Below are 15414 nucleotides of genomic sequence, written 5' to 3'. Positions count from 1 at the left end.
TATCTCTCTTATAAAAGACTATCTTTTTATTAAATCACCTAAATTAAAAATGTACAATTAAAAAGATTAATTATGTAAAAACATAAAATACATAAGTAGTATAGCTAAGCTGATTCTAACCCAGGTCCTCTGGTCTCATAATCGGTAGGCGAGGGGTCCGCGGAGAGAGGGAAGGGGACCACGGCGAAACCGGTTGGCGAGAGGTCCGCGGGGAAGTGGGAACGCATGCGTCGCGAGTAGGTGTGAGAGAGATAGGGCGAGGCGTACGCGAGGCTATGTGAAAAGAATAGCGTTCGTATGGACGTGGATGATGCAAGATACAGCGTTCGCAAGGCGGTGTGACAAGGATAGCACAAGGCGTTCGCAATGTGTAGGAGAGGCATAGCGTACGAATAGGAAAAGGATAACGTAAGGGAATATGATGGTTTTGCAGACTGTGCATATCTATTACACCGTTTTCATTCATACATAAAATAGGATAAATAATTAAATTCATAGATAAATAGTAAAATAACTTATTTATCACAAGCATCGTGAAGAATATCATTTACAGCACATATCAATAACTCGCAATCTATGAGTGATTCGCTGTTAAACATATCACTTTCATGTATCACTTTTGCAGCGTCACATACATTAGCGATATTATTACGTTGTAAAACAGTTACAAATTGTTGTAATTTTTCATTTACAACATGCATATTTTCGCACAACCAATAATTAATAAATAAACATTTTTTTAAATCGAATAAATATAATAGAGTTGGTGGTTTCATATATAAAGAATTATTGGATAATCCTATTTTTATAATATTCGAATCAGACATTTTAACAATCTCAATTGTCAAATCTCGAATTCGCAATGGAGTTTCAGTCGATTGTAGAAGTCGTTCAATGTCTGTATGTTTCTGCATCAACGATTTCCATCAATAAATATATAAATATTAATTGATTGCGCCAATATTATGATTGGCAATATTATTTGATTGCCTCGATTATCGCCGAGAACCAATTCCACGCAAAAATACAGCTCCAACGTTTATTCCAATGTCCAAATATTTGTATGAATCGGAGTTGAGACGTATCGTCTTCCAAGTATACAAACCGCACGACGAGGCTCAAATGAACTGCTAGGGAATAATAAAATATTATTTATAAAAATATTTAAAAAGTATAAAAATTTTTTAAAGTATAAAATTCTTTAAGTTGATTAAAAAATACTTGTTATATTTCTTCTTCTTATATGGTGAAGCTTCATCATTATGAATTGGAACGTAATAATTCATGCGGCTTCCTTCAGTGGGATACATTTTTATATGAACCTTTCACACACGTGATCGATGCAATACTGAACGTATTAAATATATTTAAAATATGTATTAACGTTGCAAAATTGCAATGTGGTGGGGATTTTTGCCGACGCGATATTTTTTTCAATTTTTCTATTTGAGCGCCGATGTACAGCTGCTTCGCGATAATATTAATCCCAGATGGAGATTTATTGTTAGCTGAACGCACAAAAAAAATGCAATATAATATAAATTTTTCAAGCGCTGATGTGCGGCTGCTTCGCGATGATAACATTCTCAGATATCAGAATCCAAACGCGTGTCAAAACATGACAAAATCGTGAAATACAATATAAGGATAATATTCATGGTTAAATTTCATTAACATACTTGGATGTAAACTGGTTAAATTTCACTAACTAACTGCATGTAATTTGAAACTTTTGCGATGTACCTGGGATTCGACATCATCTCTAGACAACAAAAATACAATAATCGACATTAATCAAAATGTACGTGGCAAACCGTGAAATAAAAATTTAGTTGAAATATGATACACATGATAGAAAGAGACATCAAGATAGAATATAAAATCATGGTAAAGAAGCACATCCTGCCAGTATTTTCGCCAGGAGATCCGAAACAAGAGCTATTAATAAGCGCATCTTGTTAGCAAAAATTTTTGGCATGAGTTTGGAAATATGGCGGAAAGCAGTGCCGAACGAAATCTGCGTGAGCAATCTGCAAGGATGAATTCGATAGAGGAATACGTTGCGTGGGAGCAACGATGCGACGAATATATCGAATCGTTGGAAGAGCAAAGTCAAATCTAACGTCCACGATTATTGATCGGGATTCGACAATCGCTGATTATCCGAATTGCACGATTCGAAGGATTAAACTCATTACGTAGGCGTTTAGTACATGCGGGTGCAGGATGCAGCACGCGATAACATGAATTAATTTGGCGAAAGATCAATACGGCGTTCGAAAGTCGCATATTGACTGGTGCGGTTATAAAACACAATCACATTGAGCCTCGTCAATTTTTCCAGGATGCCAAAGACATTGTACTCAAAGATGTGCAAAATGTTATGAAAAAACACTTTAATGTGAAAGTTAATACAGTATTCAATGTTGAATTTGTGACGGGTGATAAACGCGCATAAAAGTATCAATACAAGAAACTATGAACTCTTTCGCACATCCGATTTACGCAAATGGTACGAGCGGCGCGTTGTCGAGCCTACTTTAGCATTGCTCGAAAAATTTCAGGAACGCGATAGCGGGTGAGCATTGTCGCGAATAGTCGATTTAACCGTAAATATAAATAAATATAATCCTTTGCGCGCGGGATGTTGTATAAAATAAACGCGGGCGATAATAATGAAAAGAGCGGATGATTAACGTGCAATCTAATGACAATGCGTGTTTTGCGTGGTCTATAGTCGCCGCTCTACATCCAGCTAAATTGAAAGTGGATCGGGAATCTTCGTATTCTCATTATGCAACAGTACTGAATCTCCAGGACATTGAGTTTCCAGTGACTATGAATCAAATCAAAAAATTCAAACTTATCAACGATATTTTTATAAATGTATATAATATCGAGAAACAAAACATTGTCCCGACCTCTGAGTGAGCTAAAGAGAGACAAACATGTCAACCTGCTGTACATGGAAGACAACAACGTTGGACATTTCGCGTGAATCAAGAATCTATCCAGGCTCGTGAGCAATTGAGCAAAAAAGAGTAGAAGAAATATATTTGCGATCGGTACGTATATATTTAATAAAATACATTGCAGATATAATTGAACAAAAAAAAATTATTTCTTTTTACAGATGTTTACGCTACTTTGAATCAGACGACAAGTTACAATCACATACGGTGGACTATCTAGAGAGGAACGAGTGCGTTATTCGATTATCGAGCGATAAGGACAAGGTGGCTTACGTTCAACAAGTATAATCGGAAAGAGCGGCTTCCATTCATTGTGTACGCCGATTTAGAATGCGTTTTGGAGAAGACGGAGGAAGAGAGAAATTACCAACATCACAAAGTATTTAGTATTGCTTATTATGTACATTGCTCGTATGACGAATCGTTATCCGCGTATCATTCTCGTCGCGGTACCGATTGCATGTTATAGTTTGTCGAAGAACTAAAAAATTTAGCGCTGCGTGTAAGAACAATTTTATCAGCTAATGTCCCCATGGTAAATTTAACATCCGATGAATGGGAAAAATTTCATAACGCGACATGTTCATGATGCGCACACCAACCTACCATTTTGTCCAACACGCGACAAACCTCCCGGTAGCGGCAAGATAAGCTGCTCGCAACCTTATATGATAAGAAGCGTTACGTCATACATTACCGCAACCTGCAGCAATGCACGCAACACGGACTTCGCGTTACAAAAATACATCGAATATTACAGTTTTCGCAATCTCCATGGCTTCGCAGTTATATCAAACTCAATACACAATTCCAAACACTCGCGAAAAACGATTTCGAAAAAAATGTATATGAATTAATGAATAATGTGGCATTTGGCAAAATAATGGCAAATGTGCGCAATCACGTTAACATTAAGCTCGTGAGACATTGAGATGGAAGATATGGTGCAGAGGCGATGATCAGAAAACCAAATTTTCACAGTAAAGGCGTGTTTTCGGAGAATCTGATCGCCGTTGAATTGCTGAAGTTAAATTTAATAAACCAATCTACGTGGGAATGTGTATACTCGACATATCCAAAACATGTTTGTACAAATTTCACCACGATTATATGCTACCTATATATCGAGAGAAATGTAAAGTCATGTACACCGACATCGACAGTCTTATATATCACATCGAGTGTGAAAATGTATATGAGAATATAAAGCGCAACGTCGACAGATTCGATACCAGCGATTATGCGGTGGACAATGGTACAGTATACCGCTTGCGAATAAAAAGATACTGGGTTTAATGAAGGATGAAAATAATGGCGCTATCATGATCGAATTCGTCGGGCTTAGGGCAAAAACGTACGCGTTACGAGTAGATAGTAAGAAAAACACGAAAAAGGTAAAAGATGTCAAGAGTAACGTCGTCGCGAGAACAATAACGTTCGGCGATTATACGCGGTGTTTGAACGAAGAGATTGAAATGACGCGTCAGCAGTTTTGTATAAGATCTAAATTACACGAAGTATTCACTATTCGCAACACAAAAATTGCTCTAAATTCATACAATTCGATGATAAGCGGTATATCCGAAACCACCGACACGCTACTATGGGGACATTACAAAATACCATTGTAAATAAGTATATTTATTGTAAATAAAAATTACGTATATCTATTGTAAATTAAAATTATATGTATATTTTATAAAATGTATAATTTTGTTTATATATTTGTAAAATATCTTTAATATTATTGTTAACATATATATAATATATTATTTTTATATATCCAAGAATTGAGTGTTGCATCAAATCCCAACCATTTCACATAAACCTTGTTGCCCTATTTGCGTATCACCTTTTTCACGAGATGTACTTCGGGATTAGCAAAGCTAATGTAAAAGTAGTGATACTATGCGGGTTCTAAGCCATGGTCCTCTGAGGGGGATGAGGGTAAACCAGCGCGGGGGGTATGACGTCATGGGGCGGGGGGAGACGTCACGGAGGGTATGACGTCACGGGGGGGGTATGACGTCACGGGTGTGGGAATGACGGCACCGGGGGGGGACGTCACGTGGGTATGACGTCACGGGGGTGGGAATGACGTCACGCGGAGGTAACCGCGGCGGAACCGTTGGCGCGGGGTCCGCGGAGAGGGAGAGGGTGACCGCGGTGGAACGGTTTGCGCGGGGTCCGCGGACAGGGAGAGGGGGACCACGGCGGAACGGATGGTGCGGGGTCCGCGGAGAGGGGGAGGGGGACCGCGGCGGAACGGTAGGCGCGAAGTCCGCGGCGAGGGTGAGGGGGACCGCGGCGGAACGGTTGGCGCGGGGGCCGCGGGGAAGAGGGAACGCGAAGGTACGATGCCGCGAGTAGGTGTGACAGAGATAGCGCGAAGCGTCCGCAATGTGTAAGAGAGGGATAGCGCGAGGCGGTGCGAGAGAGAGAGCATACGCAAAGCGGTGCGAGAGAGAGCATATGCAAGACGGTGCGAGAAGGATAGCGCGAGGCGATCACAGGCACGAGGGAGAAGGATAGCGTCCGCATTGGTGTTGGAAAAAGATGACGTCGCGGGAGAAAGAGATAAAGAGAGATAGCGCGAGGCATGCATGTACCGATGAGATAGCGCGAGGCATGCATGTAGGAAAAGAAAAGAAGAAGGTGCAGAAATAATTGATACTTTAATTATAATAATAATAATAATAAGTTTATTTAATAATTGTGTGTATATTACAATGTGTGTGTGTGTGTGTTAAAATAAAAATAGAAATAAAAATAATAATAATAAAAATAATAATAATAAAAATATATATATAAGCGGCGCTCCTTCTGAAACAGAAAAACATTATATTAATATAAATTTAATATTTTTTTAAATAGATACTTACATTATCCTCCTGGAGCCGCAAGCTCTTCCTCCCAATCCTCCTCCCAATCCTCCTCCATCTCTTCCTTCAAATTTTCTTCCTCATCCGACACTTCTTCCTCTTCCTCTTCCTCCGGCTTCCAATTCTCCTCTTCTTCATACGGCTCCAAGCCGAAAAGAGGCCGTAAATAAAATATGTCCTCATATTGTGTTGGGTGCACGCATGCACACTCGCAGGCTTCGCGAGTGTCACCCCACAAGCTTGCGTGCGCTCAACGCAAATTTCCTCTCATCCACCGCATGTATCGGCGGTGGATGACATCAATTTGCACGAACTGAAATTATTATTAATTAATACATATCACACATAATGTCGCACACACATGCCAAAACACTAAACACTACTTACCAGATTAAGACGAAACATTTTTATTCGTCGTTCTTTTATTTAAATTTTTCGTCACTCACTTCTGACTATCAAACACTTTGTGACAAACATAACGGGATAGATATTCCCAAATATTAATAATCCCAAACATTTTAGAGTAGGAGATGTATCACTTATGAAGAACGTTTACTCTCAGCTCTTGATAAGAAAACAAAAGTTAGCATGTTTCCACGAGCAAATATTTAAAGTCTTTTACATATGAATAATATATTATAATATGTAAACCACTATCGAACGGCTATAAACAGCTATTGAACGGCTTTTGAACGGTTTCGAACAACTATCGAACGACCATTGAACGGCTTTTGAACGGCTTTGAACGACTATTGAACGGCTTTGAACGGCTTTGAACGACTATCGAACGGCTTTGAACGGCTATCAAACAGCTATCGAACGGCAATCGAATGACTATAAACGACTATTGAACGGCTAACGAACGACAATTAAACGACAAAACAATTATTTATACACCATTCAAATATTTAAAGTCTATGTGCATGTACTGAAATGTAACATCCGTAGCCTGATAAGCTGGCTGACGCCGCTATCTAACGTCACGTACTGAAATTTAATACTCGCATACTGGGATAAGAAAGAGGAAAAGGGAAGAATAAAAGAGAATAAAATATATTTTAACAATAGTTTATTCTAAATAATGTTTGGGTAAATCTTTATGATGATTCGTCCACCAATTGAATATTTTAAATACATTTTGTAAAGCGCAATTTTTCAAATGTTTTTCACAGCGCATAGTATTAGTAACATCTAGCTTATTTAACGAAGTGATATCTTCATAGTCCGCATCCAAGGTCTCAATAATAACGTCGTTTCTCGCATCATCGTCAATTATATCGACCAGCCATTCTCGTTTTTCGCATCCTTTAACGTACACGATAGGAGATGCTCCATCTTCCTCTTCCGTCGCATCCATCACAGCTCTCGTAATCAAACGCCTAGCGAAGCTGTATGGAACGTTTCCATCCTCCCATTGAAGTCCATGGTGATGTCCGATTAGCCATGAAGCTTGACATCTCTCAGATTTTGTAAGCGCACGCCATGGTACGGGACTTGCAAAAAAGTAATGAGAGAGAACAGATCCATTTCTCAATATCGCTACTTCCTTCACGACAAAGTTTCTCCCGATAATGAATCCCTACAGATCTACAAACGTTGGCGCGATCATGCTGATAATATTACCGTACGATTGCAAGAACGATGTACGACTGTTGTCGATCGTCAAAATCTCAATCTTTATATATTTTGACATTGGAGGGGATATTTGCTGATTTAGGTAATTTTACGAACTACGTTGGTCAATGGGCAATATTCGACAACGCGATCGTGTAAGATAAGACAATAGGCGGTAGAATTTGTCGGTATATCCTCCTTGCACTCAAACTCTAATCTCACGTCCACGGTGGAATTTTTGACAGACTCATTTTGTCGCGAGCAATCGATAACCGCGAGAGGACCGCAATGTAGAAATTTTGAAATGTTTAATAGCACATCATCATTATCACATCCGTAATAAGATTTGCGAAAACGAGAGTACATATCGAACAAGAGGGCGAATTTATTTTTATCGAAATCTAAATTCAAATCATCGTAGGGATAAAATTCCGAGTTTAGATAGAGTTTAACGTTGGTCAATTTGCAGTCGTCGAATGTAGTAATATCTTTTGACACAGCATTTTTTCTACCAGTCTGTAGCGCAAAGATCACGTATTGTGGCTTCTCCAGCTGAGAGGCGGTTTTCACGGTCCACGAATGCTTGGTCGTATTATGCAATAGAGGAAATTCGTATAGATCCCAAGAGCGAAAACTGATATTCAAGTATCGCCCGCTTTCCAACGCGCGCAGCAAGGATAGTTTATTGACCTCACTCAATATTAATTTTACTTGCGACTCATTAACTTGCACTGTCAACAAGTCAATATTTATTCCATTAAATGATAATAATAATCAAATAGAAAATCAAGAAGGTAATTATGAAGAAAATGTTATACAAGAAAATATTGAAAATTGAGAAGATATGTTTTCATGATCAGATGCAAGGATAAAATTATTTTTATGTTTGTATAAAGAAAAAGAAAATTTATTAATAATAAAAAAAATTAGAATCAAAAAACATTATGGCAAAAAATAGCTGAAGAAATGAATATGCAAGGCTATAATGTACACTGTAGGCTATAATGTAATAAATATACAAGTGGAGAATAAATTTAAATCATTAGAAAGATCCTAGAAAAATATGATCACAAATAATAAAAAAATAAGCAGAAGTCGAGTATCATGTCCATATAAAATATATTTTTATATTGTTGCGCCCCTAGATTTGCATGCTGAATTTGTTCTCTTTGACGTTTCCGGGAGATCGTCGTCAGAGAAGTTGTTAATAAACAACGGTTTTTAGATGTTTTCTGACGCCATGTTGGATTTAATCCGGAACTGTCGTGCCGTGAGGACGTTTTCTCCGATGGCTGGCTATCACGCGCGACTCATACGAATTCTATTACTGTCCAATATTGTCCTTTACCAGTTCCTATTATTAAAGTTTTCTTACTTACGAGTACGTACTCATTTCGAACGAGGGAGTGGGAGTTGACCGTCAGAGAGCGCAACATTTTGGGGGCTCGTCCGGAATCAAAATAGAAATCGACACTGGTATATATAATGAGTACGGTACATTCACCAAGGAGAACCCATGCGAGGGCGGAGACACCGTCTACAGATGATGTGAGGTCCGCAACGGAAACAGCGTCGCTTGGAACAATACCTGAGGAGATGCGAGGGATGCGTGAGGAGCAAGCTCGGAGGGAGACGGAGCTCGCAGCGAGGCTACGGCAATTAGAGGCTGAACTCTTGCAGCAAAGAAACGAGCTAAGTCCCTCAATTTTAAGAGCCGGGAATTCGCAGGACGGAAACACGGGAGGCGCGGGGAAATTAACATGCACGTAGAGTTGGGAATAAAATTAAAACCCGATACATTTCATGGGAAAGTTCCGCTGCGGGAGTTCCTCTCTCAATTTTCTCTCATTGCACGAGCGAATAAGTGGAATGATGCAACACAATCTACGGTGTTAGCTGCTAGTTTGCGGGGAAAAGCGCGTACGGTATTAGAAACGATAGAAAATGTAGAAAATTTAAATTAGTCACTCCGACTAATGAAATCTAAACTTGAACTTCTTTTCGGAGAAGGAAGTTTAACTCAAAATTATTATTCCCTCTTTACAAATAGAAGACGAATATTTGGGGAAGATTTAGCAACTTTTGGTACTGAAATAGAGAGATTATCCCGTTTGGCTTATCCGGAATGCCCGCACGCAGTTCGAGATAAGATCGCGTGTGCTCAATTTATCTCAACTTTGTCGGACAATTTTGTTAAACGTACTCTTCAATTGGAGAAAATTACTTCATTAAATTTAGCAATTGAAAGAGATTTTTACTAGTTTTTTTAGTAATTATCAGGATGTATTTTCTAACAATAATGTAGCTGGAAATTGTAATGTTGTTCAACATGTTATAAACGCGAAAGACTCACTCCCCATAAAACAGGTATCTCGTCGTATTTCTATTCACATAAGGAAAGAAGTTAATAAAATTCTTGAGGATATGGAAACACAAAGAATTATTGAAGAATCACAAAGTGCTTGGGTTTCTCCAGCCATAATGGTGAGAAAGAAGAATGGTATCTTCACATTCTGCGTGGATTATAGGAAATTAAACAATGTGACGGTAAAAGATTCATATCCCCTTCCTAGTGTAACGATACGTTACTAGCCTCGCGGGCCGACCAGCAGCCCGCAATTCTGAGGCTCGGCGCCTATGGCGCTCCTAAACTTCCACACCCGTGTCTCGGCCCCACCGTGGGGCCGCCCCACCACGCGCCGACTCGCGTGAGGGGGAGGCCGGCCGCCGGTATATAAGGCGCTACGGCGAGCGTACCGTTACCAGTTCCCGATTCCTATCACGTACAACTCTCCGGAACCGACTCTCGCGTTACACCAGGCTACGGGCTTCCCGGTTGTTGGGACGGCGCCTCCTGATACCCCGCGTTGCACCAGGCTAAGGGCTTCCCGTAGTTAGGCCGGGCTCCCCGGTTGCTGGGATGGCGCCTCCTGCTAGTTGATAAGTCCGCACCGCGTTATATCATAAGACCGTTTGTATATACCGCGACCCGTTTGTACCGAAAGACCGCTTTGGTCTCCGCGCTCTAATAGATTCTAGTATCGCCTTGTATATACCGCGACCTGTTTGTATCGAAGGCCGCACTATACATACCGCGCATTATAAGTGTAGAGCCATATTACGATTTCCGTCAGTATCGCGTCGACTCCACCTGTACACCCGGCCTTTAGACTACACAAGCGCGCTAGCCCTTCTAAGGGTAGGCCGCAGAAGGCGCCGACGTCCCGTCCTTCTCAGGATAGGATAGTCAGGCCGTTGGAATTACGAACGAAGGCCACGCGACACCCGTAGTATTTAAGATCCATTCTGTCCCGCTTAGAATAACCCTAGTTTACTCGCATGCGAACACCGCGATAGCAGAACACGTCCGCATGAGCCGCGCTCGCTTCCCGAGCTCTACGCGCACCAGCCACACGCGCAGCTCTGTACGCGAATTTCTGTACGCACCGCCCTTGCATGTCGTATTGTGAACAACCACCGCTCACGCGAAACTCTGTACGCACCGTTCCCGCATGTTTCATTGTACATATAATACAGCTCAATGTTAGACTTTGATAATCGCTTGAGTAAACCTAATTGTTGAACCGCTTATGCCGAGGTAAAGTAAGTTGGAGTTTCACCCTTCTACTGGCATCGGCGTGCGGGACAGGAGAACCGTTACACTAGAATAGATGATATTCTAGACCAGCTCTCAGGTAACGTTTGGTTTTCTATACTTGATCTTAAAAGTGGCTATTGGCAATTGAAAATTCGTTCAAAAGACAAGGATAAAACGGGTTTCTCTATTGGCAGAGGATTATGGCAATTTACAATAATGCCTTTTGGTTTATGTAACGCCCCTACTACATTTGAGAGATTAATGGAAAAAGTTTTACAAGGAATTTTATCAAAGAAGTGTTTAGTTTATTTGGATGATATAATAATTTTCGGAAAAACTTTTAATGAAATGTTAGAAAATCTTGAAATTGTGTTTTCACGATTACGGGAAGCAAATTTAAAAATTAATCCCAAGAAATGGGTTTTATTTTTAAAAAGTGTGAAATATCTGAGGTATGTAATTTCGGCTGAAGGCATTGCTACGGATCCTGAAAAGATCGCTGTCATTAGAGATTGGCCGGCGCCTCATACTAAGAAACAATTACGAAGTTTTCTCGGATTTTGCTCATATTATCGGAAACTCGTAAAAGGCTTTTCTTTGATTGCTAAACCTCTATTTACATTAACGGAAAATCAGATTAAATTTGTTTGGGGAGATAATTGTAGAAGCGCCTTTGAAAAATTAAAGTAAATGCTGTCATCTTTGATTTTGTCTTTTCTAAAAGGGGAAGGCGAGTTTTTATTAGACACGGATGCTTCGAATATCGAAATTGGTGCAGTGTTATCTCAGAAACAGGAAGGGAAAGAAAAAGTTATTGCTTTTTTAGTCGAGTGTTTAATAAAACTGAACGGAACTACTGCGTGACTCGCCGTGAGTTACTAGCGATTATTGACGCTATAAAATTCTTCCATCATTATCTTTTAGGTCGGAAATTTTTAATTCGCACGGACTATATTTTCTTAAAATGGTTAATGTCCTTTAAGGATTTAGAAAGACAACTGGCTCGTTGGTTGGAAAGACTTTAAGAATATGACTTTGAAGTGGTTCATCGAAAAGGAGAATCACAAATACCGATAGATTATCTAGACGGTGGTGTGAGACTCATAGATGTGAATATTGTGCTAAGGTTGAGAGGAGAAACACAATTGAGGATGAGAAAGTGGTTGCTCGAATAGTGCTTGAAAGAGAAAATTTAGAAGAATGGCGATCAGGAAAAAGATTCTAGTATCGCAATTATTCTTCGAGGAAAAAGAGAAGGAATACGTCACCTTCGTTCTGAGTTAGCAACTTAAGATATTTCTGCTCAGTTGTACTGGATGTATTGGGATGCTTTAGTTCTTCAAGATGGGATTCTTTACAAAAAATGGGAAGCTCCGAATTTTAAATCTAATTTTTTTCAGCTAATTGTCCCTCGTAAACGGGTGAAGGAAATTTTAGAGGAAATACATGATAGTTCAAATACATGAGGTTTGCAGGCGCTTTTATTGGGCGACTTGCAAACAAGATGTTGAGGACTGGTGCAAGTCATGTAAAATTTGTATTTCCAAAAAGAGTCTCATAGGAAAAGGGAAGTCTCTAATGCAAATTTATAATGTTGGAAATCCCTTTCAAAGAGTTCAAATGGATATTCTTGGTCCGTTTCCGACAACTTCATCAGGAAATAGATATTTAATTGTGATCGTGGATTGCTTCATTAAATGGGTGGAAGCTTTTCCCTTGAAGAATATTAGAGCAGGAACAGTGGCAGAAGTTTTCGTCAGTCAATTTATCTCCAGACATGGTGTGCCTGCGGAAATCCACACTGATCAGGGAAAGAATTTTGAATCGAAGTTATTTTCAGAATTAGTACAACTTCTTGGTATTAGGAAGACTCGGACTACCGCTTTGCAACCTCAGTCTGATGGTCAGGTCGAACGACAACATTAGATTATAATTAATTATTTAGCAAAATATATTTCTTAGAATCAGAGAGATTGGGATCGATGGGTTCCCATGTTCCTTTTAGCCTATAGATTTTCAAGGCATGAGGCTACTGGAATGACTCCTGCGGAATTATGGTTTGCTCGAGACCTAAGGTTACCTGTAGATTTAATACGAGGAAGTCCTCCAAAGGGTCTAAAGAAGGAATCGCTTCCACTAGAAAATTTTGTTGCAACGTTACGGGAAAAATTGGAAAAAATACATTCCACGGTCAGAGAATGGATGAATGTAAAATCTTCTCGAGTGAAGAATTGGTACGATCGTCGAACTAGGAAACTTCTATTTCAGGAAGGGCAGAAAATCTGGTTTTATAATCCCCGTAGAGTTAAATGTAAAGGTTCGAAGTTACAAAGCAGTTGAAAAGGACCTTTCTTCATAGTTAAAAGACTCAACGATGTAGTGTACTGTATTCGGAAAACATTTAGGCATAAGAAAAAGGTGGTTCACGCAGATAGGTTAGCTCCTTTTATAGACAGGAGTGTAGGGAACTAAATTAGGTCAGAGCCCAGTTCAAAATAAGAAAATGTTTATTCCTGTTTAATTCAATAAATGATATTTTGACTCCCGCAAGAGAGGGGGGATATTAAATATTCTTTATTTTATTAAACTTTTATTGATCTATATATACTGCGTGAAATATGTTTTATTTTCCAGCGGAAACTTTTCGCTCCGGGGAAAGGAAAAAAAATCTACGGGAATCAAGTATAGCCGAAGTTCCTCAAACTAAACATTTAACAGAAGGACTACTTTACCCATAGGTTTTTGATCCGTGGTTTTCCCGGGTCGTTGGGCAAATGCCAAGGCAGGGACATGGGAATACTCTACGAGGAGTTTAGCCCACGGAAAGTATTTCCCACCCATGTCTAAAGAAGATGAGCCTATTCGGCGAAGCTTCACGGAGTACGATGCAAAGGGAAAAGCAGCCGGCGAAGATAGAAAGAGAGTTTGGTCAACTCCTTTTGGAAGATACGTCATTCGTATACGGGAGAAGAGGACGAAGCCCGGTAACCTGTAGCAGTAGTATCACCATACAAATTGTATACTATAATATGTATATATGTGTATATACATTAAAGTTTGTATAGTGAACGTTACAATTTATATGTAGAGTCTGCATTTGTAAATATGTAGAGTATGCATTTTGTAAATATTAGAATTAATATAAACCCTAAAACTACTAGAATTAATAAACCCTAACTAATAATTAATAAATTATTTCATTATCTACGTAATTATACTTACCTACGCCGTAATACGAACAATATGCATTACGTATCATACTAATATATCATACTAATAACATTGCAAAAATGAGTCAATAAATAATTAAGTTTTATAATAGGTCATGAATATATATACGTTAAAATATTATATTATGAATGTATAAATAATATTTATAAATATCATTATAGATTCACTGAAATAGAAAATACACAAAATCCAACAGAAGTTAACGCATCGACCAATCAAAATTTATTTCAGTCAATATTTGAAGAACCAGGAACAACAAATGAAAAACCAGCAATAAGCAAGACGCATCTATTCAAGAACAGCAACATGAAATTAATGTACAAATATTACTATTTTATTTTGATCAGTAAATATAATAATATATAAGATAATAATTAATAACAATAATATTAATATAACATATACATATATATATATATATATACAGGCAAAATTCCAAGACAAAAATTGCAAGAGACAAATGGGCACGACAGCACGAATTATACAAACTTGTCAAGAAAGTATAAAACAACTTACAGATCATATTCAAGAAGAAAGGCTTAATAAAATCAAAAGAGATAAACAAGTATTAGAAGAAAATAAACAAGTATTAGAAGAAAACAAATGACACAAATGTATCAAACATATTTACATAAAATAGAAGAGCAATTAAGGGCCCGGGCATATAAAAAAACTTAAGCAGTAAGACTTAAAACTTAAGAATTTCAACCATACGGAATTTTCAGCGTAGCCTACGTTTCAATATGGCTGCCTTACCTGTTCGACCGTGATTGGTAAATTCGCTTACGTCTTAAGTTTTACTGTTTAAGTTTTTTTATGTGCCACGGCTCTAACCATTGCTAATAAAATAAGAGAAGAAAGAAATAATTTATCTAAAGCTTTTCTTAATAAGCAAAATAATAATTAGACATTGACTTTTATTTTTAAAGTTAAAATCTGACTGATAGTTTTAAAGTTTTATGCTTTGTTATTTAGTATATCTTAATGTAAAATATAATATTTTTTTTTGTTTTGTTTAATATTATCTTAATATAATATTAAAGACTGTATAATGTCTATTATATTTATATTATATAATTTATATTATATAATGATAAAAATATAATACTGTTTTTTT

At 38.3% G+C, this 15414-nt stretch overlaps 1 long non-coding RNA gene across 1 annotated transcript; it reads left to right on the top strand.

The window, feature by feature from the left end:
- The first annotated feature begins 12700 nt into the window (after positions 1 to 12700).
- LOC138933765 (uncharacterized) lies at positions 12701 to 14877 on the top strand. The gene is made up of 3 exons (XR_011447027.1): positions 12701 to 14050; positions 14459 to 14614; positions 14725 to 14877. It is a non-coding gene; the product is annotated as an uncharacterized lncRNA (long non-coding RNA).
- Positions 14878 to 15414: the final 537 nt, after the last annotated feature.

Source organism: Polyergus mexicanus, unplaced genomic scaffold (assembly GCF_030449975.1).
Source record: "Polyergus mexicanus isolate NDT 795.1 unplaced genomic scaffold, iyPolMexi1.0 SCAF_1, whole genome shotgun sequence".
NCBI lineage: Eukaryota > Metazoa > Arthropoda > Insecta > Hymenoptera > Formicidae > Polyergus > Polyergus mexicanus.
Note: the sequence above shows the minus strand (reverse complement) of the source record. Positions and strands in the feature narration are given on the sequence as shown.